This window comes from Lactuca virosa, chromosome 6 (genome assembly GCF_052849685.1).
Source record: "Lactuca virosa cultivar CGN04683 chromosome 6, Lactuca_virosa_CGN04683_v6, whole genome shotgun sequence".
Classification (NCBI taxonomy): domain Eukaryota; kingdom Viridiplantae; phylum Streptophyta; class Magnoliopsida; order Asterales; family Asteraceae; genus Lactuca; species Lactuca virosa.
This window is the reverse complement of record NC_136431.1, coordinates 71,660,474-71,678,057: the sequence shown is the minus strand read 5'-3', so window position 1 is coordinate 71,678,057 and position 17,584 is coordinate 71,660,474. Positions and strand designations below refer to the sequence as shown.

The 17,584-nt window shown below is 33.7% G+C and overlaps 1 long non-coding RNA gene across 2 annotated transcripts; it reads left to right on the top strand.

Moving 5' to 3' along the window:
• The first annotated feature begins 1,543 nt into the window (after positions 1–1,543).
• LOC145121095 (uncharacterized) lies at positions 1,544–10,429 on the top strand. 2 transcript variants are annotated; one of them, XR_013714501.1, is made up of 7 exons: positions 1,544–1,664; positions 2,954–3,076; positions 4,452–4,607; positions 6,021–6,143; positions 7,519–7,674; positions 8,949–9,071; positions 10,357–10,429. It is a non-coding gene; the product is annotated as an uncharacterized LOC145121095 (long non-coding RNA). The 2 variants fall into 2 exon arrangements; XR_013714500.1 differs by lacking the exon at positions 1,544–1,664 and having other exon boundaries at positions 2,854–3,076.
• The last annotated feature ends 7,155 nt before the right edge of the window (positions 10,430–17,584 follow it).

Sequence of the window (17,584 nt, the reverse complement as noted above, 5' to 3'; positions counted from 1 at the left end):
AGCAACCAAAGGACACTCTCCAAAATTCTCTCATCTTTTCTCTCAACTTCAAGAACTTCAAGGCTTTCTCCAGGGATTTCTTCCTTCAATTAGTAAGTATCTTCATCATTCACATAATTATTAAACTCCATTCTACTCAAATCATTGATATCTTACACAAATTCCATCTTATTCGGTGTTAGATTCTCGAATCATCAAGACATCTTCTTAGTGTTCTTGGGTTGAACACTTCCTCTATCTCACTTTCATCTACTGAAATCACATAAGGTGAGTTCATACCCCTACATTTACATGTTTTCTTAAGTTTTAAGGGGGGAATACAAGTAAAATCATCAAGAACACAATTAAACTTTTTCTAACAGATTACATCAGAAAAGATGGACTTTAATCACGGACTGTTTTGGTCAACTTAAATATTTTAGTTTTCAAAACTGTTCCAGGTGCAAGTAGTTCAAACTCTTAGCTTTAAAATGGCTACTTGCACATCTCCATATGATGTTTCTACAATTTATGGTGATTTTTACAAAACTGCCTATCATTTCTAAGGCAAACCTGGACCAGCCTGTGATTATGGACATTTTGACCTCTGTTAGAGATCACTAAAAATCATGATAAAATTTATGAACAAACTAGACTCATATTCCAAACTCTCATAATTTGTGGATTTGGATTTGGAGCTTTGATGATTTTTCTATAAATTTTCTAAGAACAGTAACAGAAACTGTATTCAACGAAAAGTTGCTGTCAATTTCATTTCACCTTGTAACATGTTGAGCAAGGTGTATATCTTTATGTGATTATATGTTATTGCAATATATGACATTTTATCTTAATATTTTGACACACATCAGTTTACAAATGGATTTGGACATATAAAATATAAAGAATAACAAGTGATTATAATCAAAGTACAACCGATAAATTCAAACACTTAATAAACTATTTTGAATATAGTTTGCATACATTACTACGTACTACCCTTGGTTGATAAACTATAATAGGTATAGTTTATGATACATTACATAACACATACATTTAAAAAGGGTACATTTATACAAATGATATTTTCATTAAGCAAGGTACGGCCATACGGTACCAAGTTTTCATAAAACGTAATTCCGTTAATGACTTTGTGAGACATTTACTTCAAATTACCATTAAGTCTTGTATTGTAACCAGAGTCTCCTTGAGGGAGAGCGTGATAGTTGTGTATAGATCTATATTGGGTTTGACAAACCCACACCTAAACTGTATGCAACAGTTAGACCGATAGGTCTGGGTTTACTATTTACTATTTACTACCTACTATTTACTATTTACGTTTTAAAAATTACTATTATTAGCCAATTAGTATTAACCATCTTCTAGAAACATTTGTCATGATTACATCATGAATATGTCATATACACTAACTAGTTATATGGAGAATGTCAACATTTAACACTTATTATTAAAGAATTATATATGAATAGTAATTCTTACTAGTATAAATACAAGGCTTAAGTCACTCATTTTCTACACCATTCTCTCTCAATTTCAAGACTTCCAAGGTTAATCATCAAGCTTTCTTCCACTCTTGGTTCTTGATTCGTCAAGGCATCTTCTAAGTGTTTTTGAGTTGAACACTTCTCTTCTCCAACATCCATCCTCTAAGAACACATAAGGTGAGTTCATACCCCTACATTTACATGTTTTTCTTAAGTTTTAAGGGGGGAATACAAGTAAAATCATCAAGAACACAATTAAACTTTTTCTATCAGATTACATCAGAAAATATGAACTTCGATCACGGACTGTTTTGGTCAACTTAAATATTTTAGTTTTCAAAACTGTTCCAGGTGCAAGTAGTTCAAACTCTTAGCTTTAAAATGGCTACTTGCACATCTCCATATGATTTTTCTACAATTTATGGTGATTTTTACAAAACTGCCTATCATTTCAGAGGCAAACCCGGACCAGTCTGTGATTATGAACATTTTCACCTCTGTTAGAAATCACTAAAAATCATGATAAAATTTACGAACAAACTAGACTCATATTCCAAACTCTCAGAATTTGCGGATTTGGATTTAGAGCTTTGATGATTTTTCTATAAATTTTCTAAGAACAGTAACATAAACTGTATACAACAAAAAGTTGCTGTCAATTTCATTTCACCTTGTAACATGTTGAGCAAGGTGTATATCTTTATGTGATTATATGTTATTGCAATATATGACATTTTATCTTAATATTTTGACAGACATCAGTTTACAAATGGATTTGGACATATAAAATATAAAGAATAACAAGTGATTATAATCAAACTACAACCGATAAATTCAAACATTTAATAAACTATTTTGAATATAGTTTGCATACATTACTACGTACTACCCTTGGTTGATAAACTATAATAGGTATAGTTTATGATACATTACATAACACATACATTTAAAAAGGGTACATTTATACAAATGATATTTTCATTAAGCAAGGTACGGCCATACGGTACCAAGTTTTCATAAAACGTAATTCCGTTAATGACTTTGTGAGACATTTACTTCAAATTACCATTAAGTCTTGTATTGTAACCAGAGTCTCTTTGAGGGAGAGCGTGATAGTTGTGTATAGATCTATATTGGGTTTGACAAACCCACACCTAAACTGCATACAACAGTTAGACCGATAGGTCTGGGTTTACTATTTACTATTTACTATTTACTATTTACTACCTACTATTTACTATTTACGTTTTAAAAATTACTATTATTAGCCAATTAGTATTAACCATCTTCTAGAAACATTTGTCATGATTACATCATGAATATGTCATATACACTAACTAGTTATATGGAGAATGTCAACATTTAACACTTATTATTAAAGAATTATATATGAATAGTAATTCTTACTAGTATAAATACAAGGCTTAAGTCACTCATTTTCTACACCATTCTCTCTCAATTTCAAGACTTCCAAGGTTAATCATCAAGCTTTCTTCCACTCTTGGTTCTCGATTCGTCAAGGCATCTTCTAAGTGTTTTTGAGTTGAACACTTCTCTTCTCCAACATCCATCCTCTAAGAACACATAAGGTGAGTTCATACCCCTACATTTACATGTTTTTCTTAATTTTTAAGGGGGGAATACAAGTAAAATCATCAAGAACACAATTAAACTTTTTCTATCAGATTACATCAGAAAAGATGAACTTCGATCACGGACTGTTTTGGTCAACTTAAGTATTTTAGTTTTCAAAACTGTTCCAGGTGCAAGTAGTTCAAACTCTTAGCTTTAAAATGGCTACTTGCACATCTCCATATGATTTTTCTACAATTTATGGTGATTTTTACAAAACTGCCTATCATTTCAGAGGCAAACCCGGACCAGTCTGTGATTATGAACATTTTCACCTCTGTTAGAGATCACTAAAAATCATGATAAAATTTACGAACAAACTAGACTCATATTCCAAACTCTCAGAATTTGCGGATTTGGATTTAGAGCTTTGATGATTTTTCTATAAATTTTCTAAGAACAGTAACAGAAACTATATACAACAAAAAGTTGCTGTCAATTTCATTTCACCTTGTAACATGTTGAGCAAGGTGTATATCTTTATGTGATTATATGTTATTGCAATATATGACATTTTATCTTAATATTTTGACACACATCCGTTTACAAATGGATTTGGACATATAAAATATAAAGAATAACAAGTGATTATAATCAAAGTACAACCGATAAATTCAAACATTTAATAAACTATTTTGAATATAGTTTGCATACATTACTACGTACTACCCTTGGTTAATAAACTATAATAGGTATAGTTTATGATACATTACATAACACATACATTTAAAAAGGGTACATTTATACAAAGGATATTTTCATTAAGCAAGGTACGGCCATACGGTACCAAGTTTTCATAACACGTAATTCCGTTAATGACTTTGTGAGACATTTACTTCAAATTACCATTAAGTCCTGTATTGTAACCAGAGTCTCCTTGAGGGAGAGCGTGATAGTTGTGTATAGATCTATATTGGGTTTGACAAACCCACACCTAAACTGCATGCAACAGTTAGACCGATAGGTCTGGGGTGACAAATGTCATAACATTTCCGACGCCTGAAGAACGTCGTTTTAAGCAACCTTGGTCATAGTATGGTTATAATAAACTCACATAAAGTATTAATAAACATTGGAATTTATGGGAACTTCATTAAAATTTAACGAGTTTATGTCGATTTAAACTTGTATTATTTTACTATAAATATGACAAATTACTTGTACATTTCGGTCTTTGGGTTTTAAGACTACATTTACACATTAAGGAAAATATTGGATTTTCTAACACAAATACTACTTTTACAAACGAAAGGCTTTTAATAATACCAAACAAAAACTTATGCACTCACCAACCTTTGTGTTGACACTTTTTCAAACAACTTGTATTCTCAGGAAATCATTAAACAGGTAACCAAGTGCTTTTGAGGATGGAGCGCTAAGGCTCAAGCTTTCTTCCACTCTTGGTTCTCGATTCGTCAAGGCATCTTCTAAGTGTTTTTGAGTTGAACACTTCTCTTCTCCAACATCCATCCTCTAAGAACACATAAGGTGAGTTCATACCCCTATCTTTTCATGTTTTTCTTAAGTTTTATGGGGGGAATACAAGTTAAAACACCAAAAACACAACTAAACTCATTTAACAGTCTTCAACAGAAAAGTTTAACTCCATTCACAGACTGTTTTGGTCCACTTAAACATTTTAGTTTTCAAAACTGTATCAGGTGCAAATAGTTCAGGATCATACCTTTAAAATGACTACTTGCACATCTCCATATGATTTTTCTACAATTTATGTTGATTTTTACAAAACTGCCTATCATTTCAGAGGCAAACCCGGACCAGTCTGTGATTATGAACATTTTCACCTCTGTTAGAGATCACTAAAAATCATGATAAAATTTACGAACAAACTAGACTCATATTCCAAACTCTCAGAATTTGCTGATTTGGATTTAGAGCTTTGATGATTTTTCTATAAATTTTCTAAGAACAGTAACATAAACTGTATACAACAAAAAGTTGCTGTCAATTTCATTTCACCTTGTAACATGTTGAGCAAGGTGTATATCTTTATGTGATTATATGTTATTGCAATATATGACATTTTATCTTAATATTTTGACACACATCAGTTTACAAATGGATTTGGACATATAAAATATAAAGAATAACAAGTGATTATAATCAAAGTACAACCGATAAATTCAAACACTTAATAAACTATTTTGAATATAGTTTGCATACATTACTACGTACTACCCTTGGTTGATAAACTATAATAGGTATAGTTTATGATACATTACATAACACATACATTTAAAAAGGGTACATTTATACAAATGATATTTTCATTAAGCAAGGTACGGCCATACGGTACCAAGTTTTCATAAAACGTAATTCCGTTAATGACTTTGTGAGACATTTACTTCAAATTACCATTAAGTCTTGTATTGTAACCAGAGTCTCCTTGAGGGAGAGCATGATAGTTGTGTATAGATCTATATTGGGTTTGACAAACCCACACCTAAACTGTATGCAACAGTTAGACCGATAGGTCTGGGTTTACTGATGTGTGTCAAATTTATAGTAGGTAACATGTTGAGCGTGATAGTTGTGTATAGATCTATATTGGGTTTGACAAACCCACACCTAAACTGCATGCAACAGTTAGACCGATAGGTCTGGGTTTACTATTTACTATTTACTATTTACTATTTACTACCTACTATTTACTATTTACGTTTTAAAAATTACTATTATTAGCCAATTAGTATTAACCATCTTCTAGAAACATTTGTCATGATTACATCATGAATATGTCATATACACTAACTAGTTATATGGAGAATGTCAACATTTAACACTTATTATTAAAGAATTATATATGAATAGTAATTCTTACTAGTATAAATACAAGGCTTAAGTCACTCATTTTCTACACCATTCTCTCTCAATTTCAAGACTTCCAAGGTTAATCATCAAGCTTTCTTCCACTCTTGGTTCTCGATTCGTCAAGACATCTTCTAAGTGTTTTTGAGTTGAACACTTCTCTTCTCCAACATCCATCCTCTAAGAACACATAAGGTGAGTTCATACCCCTACATTTACATGTTTTTCTTAATTTTTAAGGGGGGAATACAAGTAAAATCATCAAGAACACAATTAAACTTTTTCTATCAGATTACATCAGAAAATATGAACTTCGATCACGGACTGTTTTGGTCAACTTAAGTATTTTAGTTTTCAAAACTGTTCCAGGTGCAAGTAGTTCAAACTCTTAGCTTTAAAATGGCTACTTGCACATCTCCATATGATTTTTCTACAATTTATGGTGATTTTTACAAAACTGCCTATCATTTCAGAGGCAAACCCGGACCAGTCTGTGATTATGAACATTTTCACCTCTGTTAGAGATCACTAAAAATCATGATAAAATTTACGAACAAACTAGACTCATATTCCAAACTCTCAGAATTTGCGGATTTGGATTTAGAGCTTTGATGATTTTTCAATAAATTTTCTAAGAACAGTAACAGAAACTATATACAACAAAAAGTTGCTGTCAATTTCATTTCACCTTGTAACATGTTGAGCAAGGTGTATATCTTTATGTGATTATATGTTATTGCAATATATGACATTTTATCTTAATATTTTGACACACATCAGTTTACAAATGGATTTGGACATATAAAATATAAAGAATAACAAGTGATTATAATCAAAGTACAACCGATAAATTCAAACATTTAATAAACTATTTTGAATATAGTTTGCATACATTACTACGTACTACCCTTGGTTCATAAACTATAATAGGTATAGTTTATGATACATTACATAACACATACATTTAAAAAGGGTACATTTATACAAAGGATATTTTCATTAAGCAAGGTACGGCCATACGGTACCAAGTTTTCATAACACGTAATTCCGTTAATGACTTTGTGAGACATTTACTTCAAATTACCATTAAGTCCTGTATTGTAACCAGAGTCTCCTTGAGGGAGAGCGTGATAGTTGTGTATAGATCTATATTGGGTTTGACAAACCCACACCTAAACTGCATGCAACAGTTAGACCGATAGGTCTGGGGTGACAAATGTCATAACATTTCCGACGCCTGAAGAACGTCGTTTTAAGCAACCTTGGTCATAGTATGGTTATAATAAACTCACATAAAGTATTAATAAACATTGGAATTTATGGGAACTTCATTAAAATTTAACGAGTTTATGTCGATTTAAACTTGTATTATTTTACTATAAATATGACAAATTACTTGTACATTTCGGTCTTTGGGTTTTAAGACTACATTTACACATTAAGGAAAATATTGGATTTTCTAACACAAATACTACTTTTACAAACGAAAGGCTTTTAATAATACCAAACAAAAACTTATGCACTCACCAACCTTTGTGTTGACACTTTTTCAAACAACTTGTATTCTCAGGAAATCATTAAACAGGTAACCAAGTGCTTTTGAGGATGGAGCGCTAAGGCTCAAGCTTTCTTCCACTCTTGGTTCTCGATTCGTCAAGGCATCTTCTAAGTGTTTTTGAGTTGAACACTTCTCTTCTCCAACATCCATCCTCTAAGAACACATAAGGTGAGTTCATACCCCTATCTTTTCATGTTTTTCTTAAGTTTTATGGGGGGAATACAAGTTAAAACACCAAAAACACAACTAAACTCATTTAACAGTCTTCAACAGAAAAGTTTAACTCCATTCACAGACTGTTTTGGTCCACTTAAACATTTTACTTTTCAAAACTGTATCAGGTGCAAATAGTTCAGGATCATACCTTTAAAATGACTACTTGCACATCTCCATATGATTTTTCTACAATTTATGTTGATTTTTACAAAACTGCCTATCATTTCAGAGGCAAACCCGGACCAGTCTGTGATTATGAACATTTTCACCTCTGTTAGAAATCACTAAAAATCATGATAAAATTTACGAACAAACTAGACTCATATTCCAAACTCTCAGAATTTGCTGATTTGGATTTAGAGCTTTGATGATTTTTCTATAAATTTTCTAAGAACAGTAACATAAACTGTATACAACAAAAAGTTGCTGTCAATTTCATTTCACCTTGTAACATGTTGAGCAAGGTGTATATCTTTATGTGATTATATGTTATTGCAATATATGACATTTTATCTTAATATTTTGACACACATCAGTTTACAAATGGATTTGGACATATAAAATATAAAGAATAACAAGTGATTATAATCAAAGTACAACCGATAAATTCAAACACTTAATAAACTATTTTGAATATAGTTTGCATACATTACTACGTACTACCCTTGGTTGATAAACTATAATAGGTATAGTTTATGATACATTACATAACACATACATTTAAAAAGGGTACATTTATACAAATGATATTTTCATTAAGCAAGGTACGGCCATACGGTACCAAGTTTTCATAAAACGTAATTCCGTTAATGACTTTGTGAGACATTTACTTCAAATTACCATTAAGTCTTGTATTGTAACCAGAGTCTCCTTGAGGGAGAGCGTGATAGTTGTGTATAGATCTATATTGGGTTTGACAAACCCACACCTAAACTGTATGCAACAGTTAGACCGATAGGTCTGGGTTTACTATTTACTATTTACTACCTACTATTTACTATTTACGTTTTAAAAATTACTATTATTAGCCAATTAGTATTAACCATCTTCTAGAAACATTTGTCATGATTACATCATGAATATGTCATATACACTAACTAGTTATATGGAGAATGTCAACATTTAACACTTATTATTAAAGAATTATATATGAATAGTAATTCTTACTAGTATAAATACAAGGCTTAAGTCACTCATTTTCTACACCATTCTCTCTCAATTTCAAGACTTCCAAGGTTAATCATCAAGCTTTCTTCCACTCTTGGTTCTCGATTCGTCAAGGCATCTTCTAAGTGTTTTTGAGTTGAACACTTCTCTTCTCCAACATCCATCCTCTAAGAACACATAAGGTGAGTTCATACCCCTACATTTACATGTTTTTCTTAATTTTTAAGGGGGGAATACAAGTAAAATCATCAAGAACACAATTAAACTTTTTCTATCAGATTACATCAGAAAAGATGAACTTCGATCACGGACTGTTTTGGTCAACTTAAGTATTTTAGTTTTCAAAACTGTTCCAGGTGCAAGTAGTTCAACTTCTTAGCTTTAAAATGGCTACTTGCACATCTCCATATGATTTTTCTACAATTTATGGTGATTTTTACAAAACTGCCTATCATTTCAGAGGCAAACCCGGACCAGTCTGTGATTATGAACATTTTCACCTCTGTTAGAGATCACTAAAAATCATGATAAAATTTACGAACAAACTAGACTCATATTCCAAACTCTCAGAATTTGTGGATTTGGATTTAGAGCTTTGATGATTTTTCTATAAATTTTCTAAGAACAGTAACAGAAACTATATACAACAAAAAGTTGCTGTCAATTTCATTTCACCTTGTAACATGTTGAGCAAGGTGTATATCTTTATGTGATTATATGTTATTGCAATATATGACATTTTATCTTAATATTTTGACACACATCAGTTTACAAATGGATTTGGACATATAAAATATAAAGAATAACAAGTGATTATAATCAAAGGACAACCGATACATTCAAACATTTAATAAACTATTTTGAATATAGTTTGCATACATTACTACGTACTACCCTTGGTTGATAAACTATAATAGGTATAGTTTATGATACATTACATAACACATACATTTAAAAAGGGTACATTTATACAAAGGATATTTTCATTAAGCAAGGTACGGCCATACGGTACCAAGTTTTCATAACACGTAATTCCGTTAATGACTTTGTGAGACATTTACTTCAAATTACCATTAAGTCCTGTATTGTAACCAGAGTCTCCTTGAGGGAGAGCGTGATACTTGTGTATAGATCTATATTGGGTTTGACAAACCCACACCTAAACTGCATGCAACAGTTAGACCGATAGGTCTGGGGTGACAAATGTCATAACATTTCCGACGCCTGAAGAAAGTCGTTTTAGGCAACCTTGGTCATAGTATGGTTATAATAAACTCACATAAAGTATTAATAAACATTGGAATTTACGGGAACTTCATTAAAATTTAACGAGTTTATGTCGATTTAAACTTGTATTGTTTTACTATAAATATGACAAATTACTTGTACATTTCGGTCTTTGGGTTTTAAGACTATGAACTCACCAACCTTTGTGTTGACACTTTTTCAAACAACTTGTATTCTCAGGAAATCATTAAACAGGTAACCAAGTGCTTTTGAGGATGGGGCGCTAAGGCGTCTACTATTTCATATTTTGTCAACATATTGTAATTGATTCGTAAACATGTAATTCATACAATGATGTCACTTTTTCAATTATATATATGTTGGTTGTGTTTGCTTCAATTACTATTACAATTGTTGTTATGATACTATACATGAAGTCCTCCACCCCCGGACGTTTCGTTCCCACTTCCACTGAGGTATATCCGGCTGTTGTAATAGCCCGGATGGTTTCTGGTATTCGATTTTGACCTTGGCGCAAGTCAGACACTTGCTCACATAGGTAGCAATCTCAGCTTTCATGTTCGGCCACTAGTATAATTTCTTGAGGTCCATATACATCTTATCCGACCCGGGATGGATGGAGTATCGAGTCTTGTGTGCTTCATTCATGACGACGTCTCGGAGTCCACCGAACTTCGGTGTCCAGATTCGATTCATGAGATAACGTACTCCATCATCCTTGACTTCTAAGTTTTTATCCATTCCCCTTAATGTCTCTCCTGCCACCTTTTCTGGTTTCAAAGCTTCTAGTTGAGCTTCCTTGATTTGTATGGTCGTGTGGGAATGGATCGTCATTGTTAAGGATTTTACTCGGCGGCCCGAGTACTCCTTCCTGCTTAGAGCATCAGCCACTACATTGGCCTTGCCAGGATGATAACGAATTTCGCACTCGTAGTCATTCAGCAACTCTACCCATCTCCTCTGTCGCATGTTGAGCTCTTTCTGATTGAGGATATGCTGAAGACTTTTGTGATCAGTGAAGATAGTGCATTTCGTGCCGTAGAGGTAGTGTCTCCAGATCTTCAAAGCGAATACCACTGCTCCTAATTCCAGGTCGTGCGTAGTATAATTAACCTCGTGCGTCTTAAGTTGTCTTGATGCATACGCGATAACCTTCCCTCTCTGCATGAGCACACATCCGAGGCCTTGATTCGAAGCATCACAGTACACTACGAAGTCCTCGGTTCCCTCTGGGAGAGACAAGATCGGTGCGCTGCATAGGGCTTGTTTTAACGTTTGGAAAGCAGTTTCTTGTTTATTTTCCCACTTGAATATCACACCTTTCTGCGTCAAGGTGGTGAGTGGTTTCGCAATCTTGGAGAAGTTTTGTATAAATCTTCGGTAGTAGCCAGCAAGCCCAAGGAATTGTCGAATTTCGGTTGGCGTCTTGGGTGCTGACCAATTCTCGATTGCCTTGATCTTGGAGGGATCCACATGTATGCCTTTCTCACTTACCACATGGCCAAGGAAATCCACTTCTCTAATCCAGAATTCACACTTAGAGAACTTAGCATAAAGCTTCTCCGCTCTTAGTGTCTCTAGCACTTGGCGTAGATGTAGGCGATGCTCTTCTTCGCTTCGCGAGTAGATCAAGATATCGTCGATGAATACGATTACAAACTTGTCTAGGTAGGGTTGACACACTCTATTCATTAGGTCCATGAATATCGCAGGTGGGTTTGTTAAACCGAAGGACATCACCACAAACTCGTAGTGTCCATAGCGAGTTCTGAATGCAGTTTTGGGAATATCTTCTTCTTGAACTCGTAGCTGATGGTAACCTGACCTTGGGTCGATCTTTGAGAAGAAATTTGCTCCTTGGAGTTGGTCGAAAAGATCGTCGATTCGGGGTAGAGGATATCGGTTCTTGATGGTGAGTTTGTTTAGTTCCCGATAGTCGATGCACATGCGAAAGGATCCGTCCTTCTTCTTTACAAAAAGGACTGGTGCTCCCCAAGGCGAGAAGCTTGGTCTGATGAACCCTTTGCTCAAAAGCTCGTTCAACTGACTGGACAACTCTTGCATTTCTGTTGGTGCGAGGCGGTATGGAGCTCTGGCTACGGGGGTAGCTCCGGGTATTAAGTCAATTCTGAAATCGACTTGTCGTGCGAGTGGTACACCAGGAAGATCTTCTGGGAACACATCCGGGAAGTTACACACTTCGGGGATGTCTTTGATGTCTTTCACGTCTTGTTTCTTGTCTACTACGTCGGCCAAGAAGGCGTGGTACTCCTTCCGGAGATACTTTTGGGCTTTGATGCATGAGATGATTTGTAAATTCGCACTAGGTTTGTCACCATAGATGAGAAGGGTTTCGTCATTTGGTAGATTGAGGCGAACGGCCCTTTCGTAACATAGAATGTCGGCACGGTGAGGAACTAACCAATCCATCCCGATGATTACGTCGAAGCTTTTTATGGTGACCGGCATCAGGTCAATTTTAAATGTATGGTTGTCTAGAGTGAGAGTACACTCTGAGTATATATCGCTAGTGCGTTCTACTTTCCCATTTGCCATTTCTACTACATAAGTATCCTTTAGTGATTGGGGATTTTGTTCAAGTAATTGTTTATATTGGTGGCTCACGAAACTCCTCTCCGCTCCACTATCGAATAGTACGCATGCATAAGAGTTATTGAGGAGAAACGTACCGGTAACCACCGCGGGATCCTCAACTGCTTCCCGATGTCCTATTGCCAGGATTCTTCCTACTCCACCAGCATTAGGGGCTTGTGCTTTGGGGCAGTTTCTTTTGAAGTGACCTGCGTCTCCACAGTTGTAGCAGGTTCGGGTTGCCCCCGTACTGGCGACTTGGTTGATTGGTCGAGCCGGCGCTTTACAGAAACGAGCAGTGTGCCCCTTCCTGTCGCAGTTGTTACAGTGCATCTCCCTACAAGCACCATTGTGGTGAAAGTTGTACTTGTTGCACTTGGGTAGGGTTCCAGCATATGGCTTCGGTGGTGCAGTAGTGGCAGCATTAGTGGCAGCATGGACAGCAACAGTTTGTTGCTTCTTAGCGGGGTCCTGTGCTGGTTGGCTCTTCTTTTGGTTCCAGAACTTCCTTTTGTTGTTTCCCCCTTTTGATTGATCAGTGGTGGTGGTTGTAGTATTATGACCGGCTCGGTGGTCAACAAGTTGTTGTGCCAGCTCCCTGGCACTGTCAAAAGTAGTTGGCCTTGAAGCCAGGACACTACTTTGCACTTGGGGAGACAGTCCCCAAAGGTATCGCTCCACCTTTTTCTCCTCCGGAGTAACCATTGTTGGGCAGAGGAGAGCCAATTCATTGAATCGGGTGGTGTAGGTTTCAAGGTCGGAGCCCGTCATCCTGAGGTTCCAAAGTTCTTGTTCCAGCTTTTGAATTTCACCTCTCGGGCAGTACTCCTTCATCATCAAGGTTTTTAGTTCTGCCCAGGATATGGAGCTAGCCACTTCGAGAGTAAGTGAATTAATCCGACAGTTCCACCAAGTAAGGGCCCGGCCGGTGAAAGTGAAAGCTGCGAACTTAACTTTGCTCGCTTCGGGGCAAGAGCACACTTGAAAGACTACTTCAGTGTTTTCAAACCATTGCATTAAAGTGATGACTCCCCCGCTGTCACACCCCGCTAAAGCGGAAACACAGGGCGTGGCAGTACAAAGGGTTTCATCGCAAAAGTTAAAAGACAACACCAACCATAGTATTAAAAATCATTACAAATTCACAATGGGTTTGAACAACTTTTAAAAGAAATTACAATGTAAATTGAAATACAAAACATGCGAATGCTCCTAAAGGTGAAGTGTCCCTAAGTGCCACTTACTCGATGATTCCTGAAAAAGCATGTAAAACGAGCTTCAACTATAAAAATAGTTGGTGAGTACTCACAGATAAACAAAATGATACTGGTTCCATGAATTGAAATCAAAGTTTTGATAAAAGTTTCCAATAATAAAAGTATATTGTTAAGATGAGTAAATAAGTTTGTAAAAACAAAGTTCTTTGTCATCATGAGAGATAAGGTATGTTGCCCAAATAAGATGCAACATTCATATTCTCATGGAAGATAAAGTTCGTTACTCAAACGAGTAAACAAGTTTCACTGCTAAAATGAGCAATCAATTTCGTTGCTACAAGGAGCAAACAATTTCATTGCTAAAACATGTATATAAGTTTTCAGTAATAACAGTTCGTTGTTGTAATGAGAAACAAAGTTCATTGCTATAATTAATAAACAAGTTTATTGCTATAATAAGTAACGAGTTTGTATGTGTATGAGCAAACAATGAGTCTCAACCAAACCTATGACTGAAGCCCTATCAAGATCTATGCTTATCGTTCCATAGATGAATATGGTATCATGCACTCCAGCAATAGGGCGAGTGAGGAGTTGTCAATTCCTAATAGCGTTATCCATAATGACCATTGGCTCAAAGAGTTAATGGTTAGAGATAAGGGAAGAGCCTTAGTACGATAAGTTCTCATGTTCCGTGTTGCATAGACATACATAGAGAGATATAGCAATAAAATAGCAATCATGTTTGATACAAATCAATTTAAATACAACGAACAAATAATAGTTTTTCGGGACATGCTTTTCCACCCCAAAACATAAAAACTGAAAATAGGGGAGTGCGTGAATACTCACAATATGCATTGAGATGATGCAAATGGTGCCTTGACTACGCTCCACTCGTACCACTATCGTTTTCCTACAACGATGTTACACACTAATGAGTCTCTAATCGAAATCTAACACTAGTATACATACTACTACAATAGAATTATGCCAATATTGTGTCAAAATTTAATATAGATAAGTTACAAACATTTTTCTATGAAAATTTAATTTCAATGAATCAATTGTTATATAACAATTTAAGTGGAAAATTTCCATTATTGAAATGTTAATATTTAACATTTTAGAGGTGTTCCAATGATTAAATATTCAAAACTAAATCAATTTAGTTCTAAAAGTTCCCAAACTTTGCATTTCAGTTTTAATTGAAGTCAAAGACCTCAAGATAAATTTTCTTGAATTTTTGATTTGTCTAACTATTTTTCACCATTTTAGTTTCTTGAATAACCATAAAATCATGAAAAATACTAAACAATTAATAAAAATTACCAAACTTCAGATTTTGGTTCTAAATATGTTAAAAGACTTCTAGATAAATGTTCATGGATTATGGATATGCATAACCATTTTTCATATATTTAATTCTCTAAATATATAAAAATTCATGAAAAATAGAAATCGGTTAAGAAAATGTCCCAAACTTTTTATAGTAATGTCATTACACGTACTTAACCTGGGAAAAATATAAAAATAGATTTTCAGACAACTTAACCCAATTTTATGATTTTTGAGCATTTATTCTAATAAAAATTGAAATAAATAGAAAATAGTTTCCAAAATTGCCCAAAATTTTTGTAACGCTGTTATTAGTCATTATTAAGCTAGGAAAAATATAAAAATGAATTTCTAAACTGTTTATCCCAATTTTATGATTTTTGTGTATGTATTCTAATAAAAATTGGGTTTAAGTGTATTTAATCTTGGGAAAATAGAAGAAAATAGTATACAGAAGAGAAAAATCATCAAAATTTTTATGTAGCATCCTAATGTACTACAAGGTGTTCTGGTAATTTTTCATAATTTTTGGATGAGTAAAACTATTTTTCCTGTTTTTAGTCATTATAAATACAAAAATCGGAGAAAAATAGGGATACATTATGAAAAATTCTGGAAATATTTTTCTAAGTCTTCCACAGAGAGTATAAGCTGCGAAAATTATTAGATACCATTTTTATATTCCCTAATGTGGTTTTATGATTTATTAGAGCTAAACAAAAAGAAAATTCAAACCCATATTAAACAGTAACAAAAATCGATGAAACTTAATGGAAGATGTTTATTAACTTAAAGGATCATCTAAGAATTTTTCCAGAATTTATTTACTAGTTTAAGTATTTTATATGATTTAACACTCTATTTTCTTATTATTTTCATGTAAAAATAAAGAAAATATATATTGAGCTGAAAATTTCCAGAACACATCTTTATACAATTTAATAACAATGAAAAATTGTTTTCTTATTTTTGATGTCGAAAAACATGCCTAAAGGCTCAATAAATTATAGAGAAAACTTGGTTCTAGTGATTTTGGTAAAGATTATTGATGTTACTTTGAGAATTTTTGCAACATGTTCCAAAGACTTTTAAATCAAGATCTTTTTGTACCTCTAAATATATGATGTTAAGAGTTCAAAATAATTTTTGAATGATTTTTAGTGATGAATAAGTCCTTTGAACATGCAACACAAAACAAATGTTCATAAGGAAAGTCCTGTTTGAGCAACAGTTTTGTAAAAATTGGTAAAAATCGAAATATTGGAACTTTTTAGTGAGGTCAGATGGGTTTGAAAGCTAACTCAAAATATTATATTTCAGAAAAAGAATCACGAATTTTGGCTAAGAAATGAGTGAGATATGACAGTTTAAAGTCAGGTAAAGAAATCTGGCAGATTGCATGCATGATGATTGGTTAGAAAAGTGGGTTTTCATCATTTCCTTGAGTAAATCTTTTGAAGAATTTTAAATATATCATGATAACCTCATATTTTGGTCATGTTTCCAGAGATCAAAAGATTAAAACTTATCAAAATGTATACATGCATTTATGAAGAAAATTTTGTTTCTCAAAAACTCTTAACTTGAGTTTGATGTTTTAATCCTTAAAATCGATTTTTGCACTAAGATCATGAACATGCAACCTTGTTTATCATACATGCATGGTGTTAAAACACATCCATCATGTTCTAAAAACCATTTTAACAAAAAGAAAACAAGTTTGAAGAAGATGAAGAAGGAGAAAGTGTAAGAAAAAGAGCAAAACTTGAAGGAAAAGTGAAGTAGAAATCGATTTTACCTTCAAGAATACCACAAGATGATGAAGATTTCGAGTTTGAGGAGTGTTCTTGGGTTTGTTTTCTGGAATATTTCTTGGTTCTTAGACGGAGGAAGAGAGAATGGAGTGGTGGTTGGAGAGAAAAAGTAGAGAGAAGGTAGAGAGAGTTTTCTAGAGAGAGAAAGAAGAGAGATGTGTGTGTTTGGAGAATTAGAGTGTGAGAGAGAGATATGGGGAGAGAGGGATCCGATTTTAGGGGAGGAGAGGCTCTCTCTCTCTTGTTTCTTTTATAAAAATTCAAATCTTTTATAAAAATATCCAACTTTTTATAAAATGTGCACCTTAACCTAGTTTTTATGCATAAAACTCTTGATTTTTGACTTATAAATCAAGGGTAAATGTTAATAACTAAATCTTTATTTTTCATTGAATTGTATTTCATAATAATTATTATGATAAGATAATATTATAAGGTTCAAAATTGTTTTTATAGGATTTTTAAGGTTAAAGTTTATAAATATGA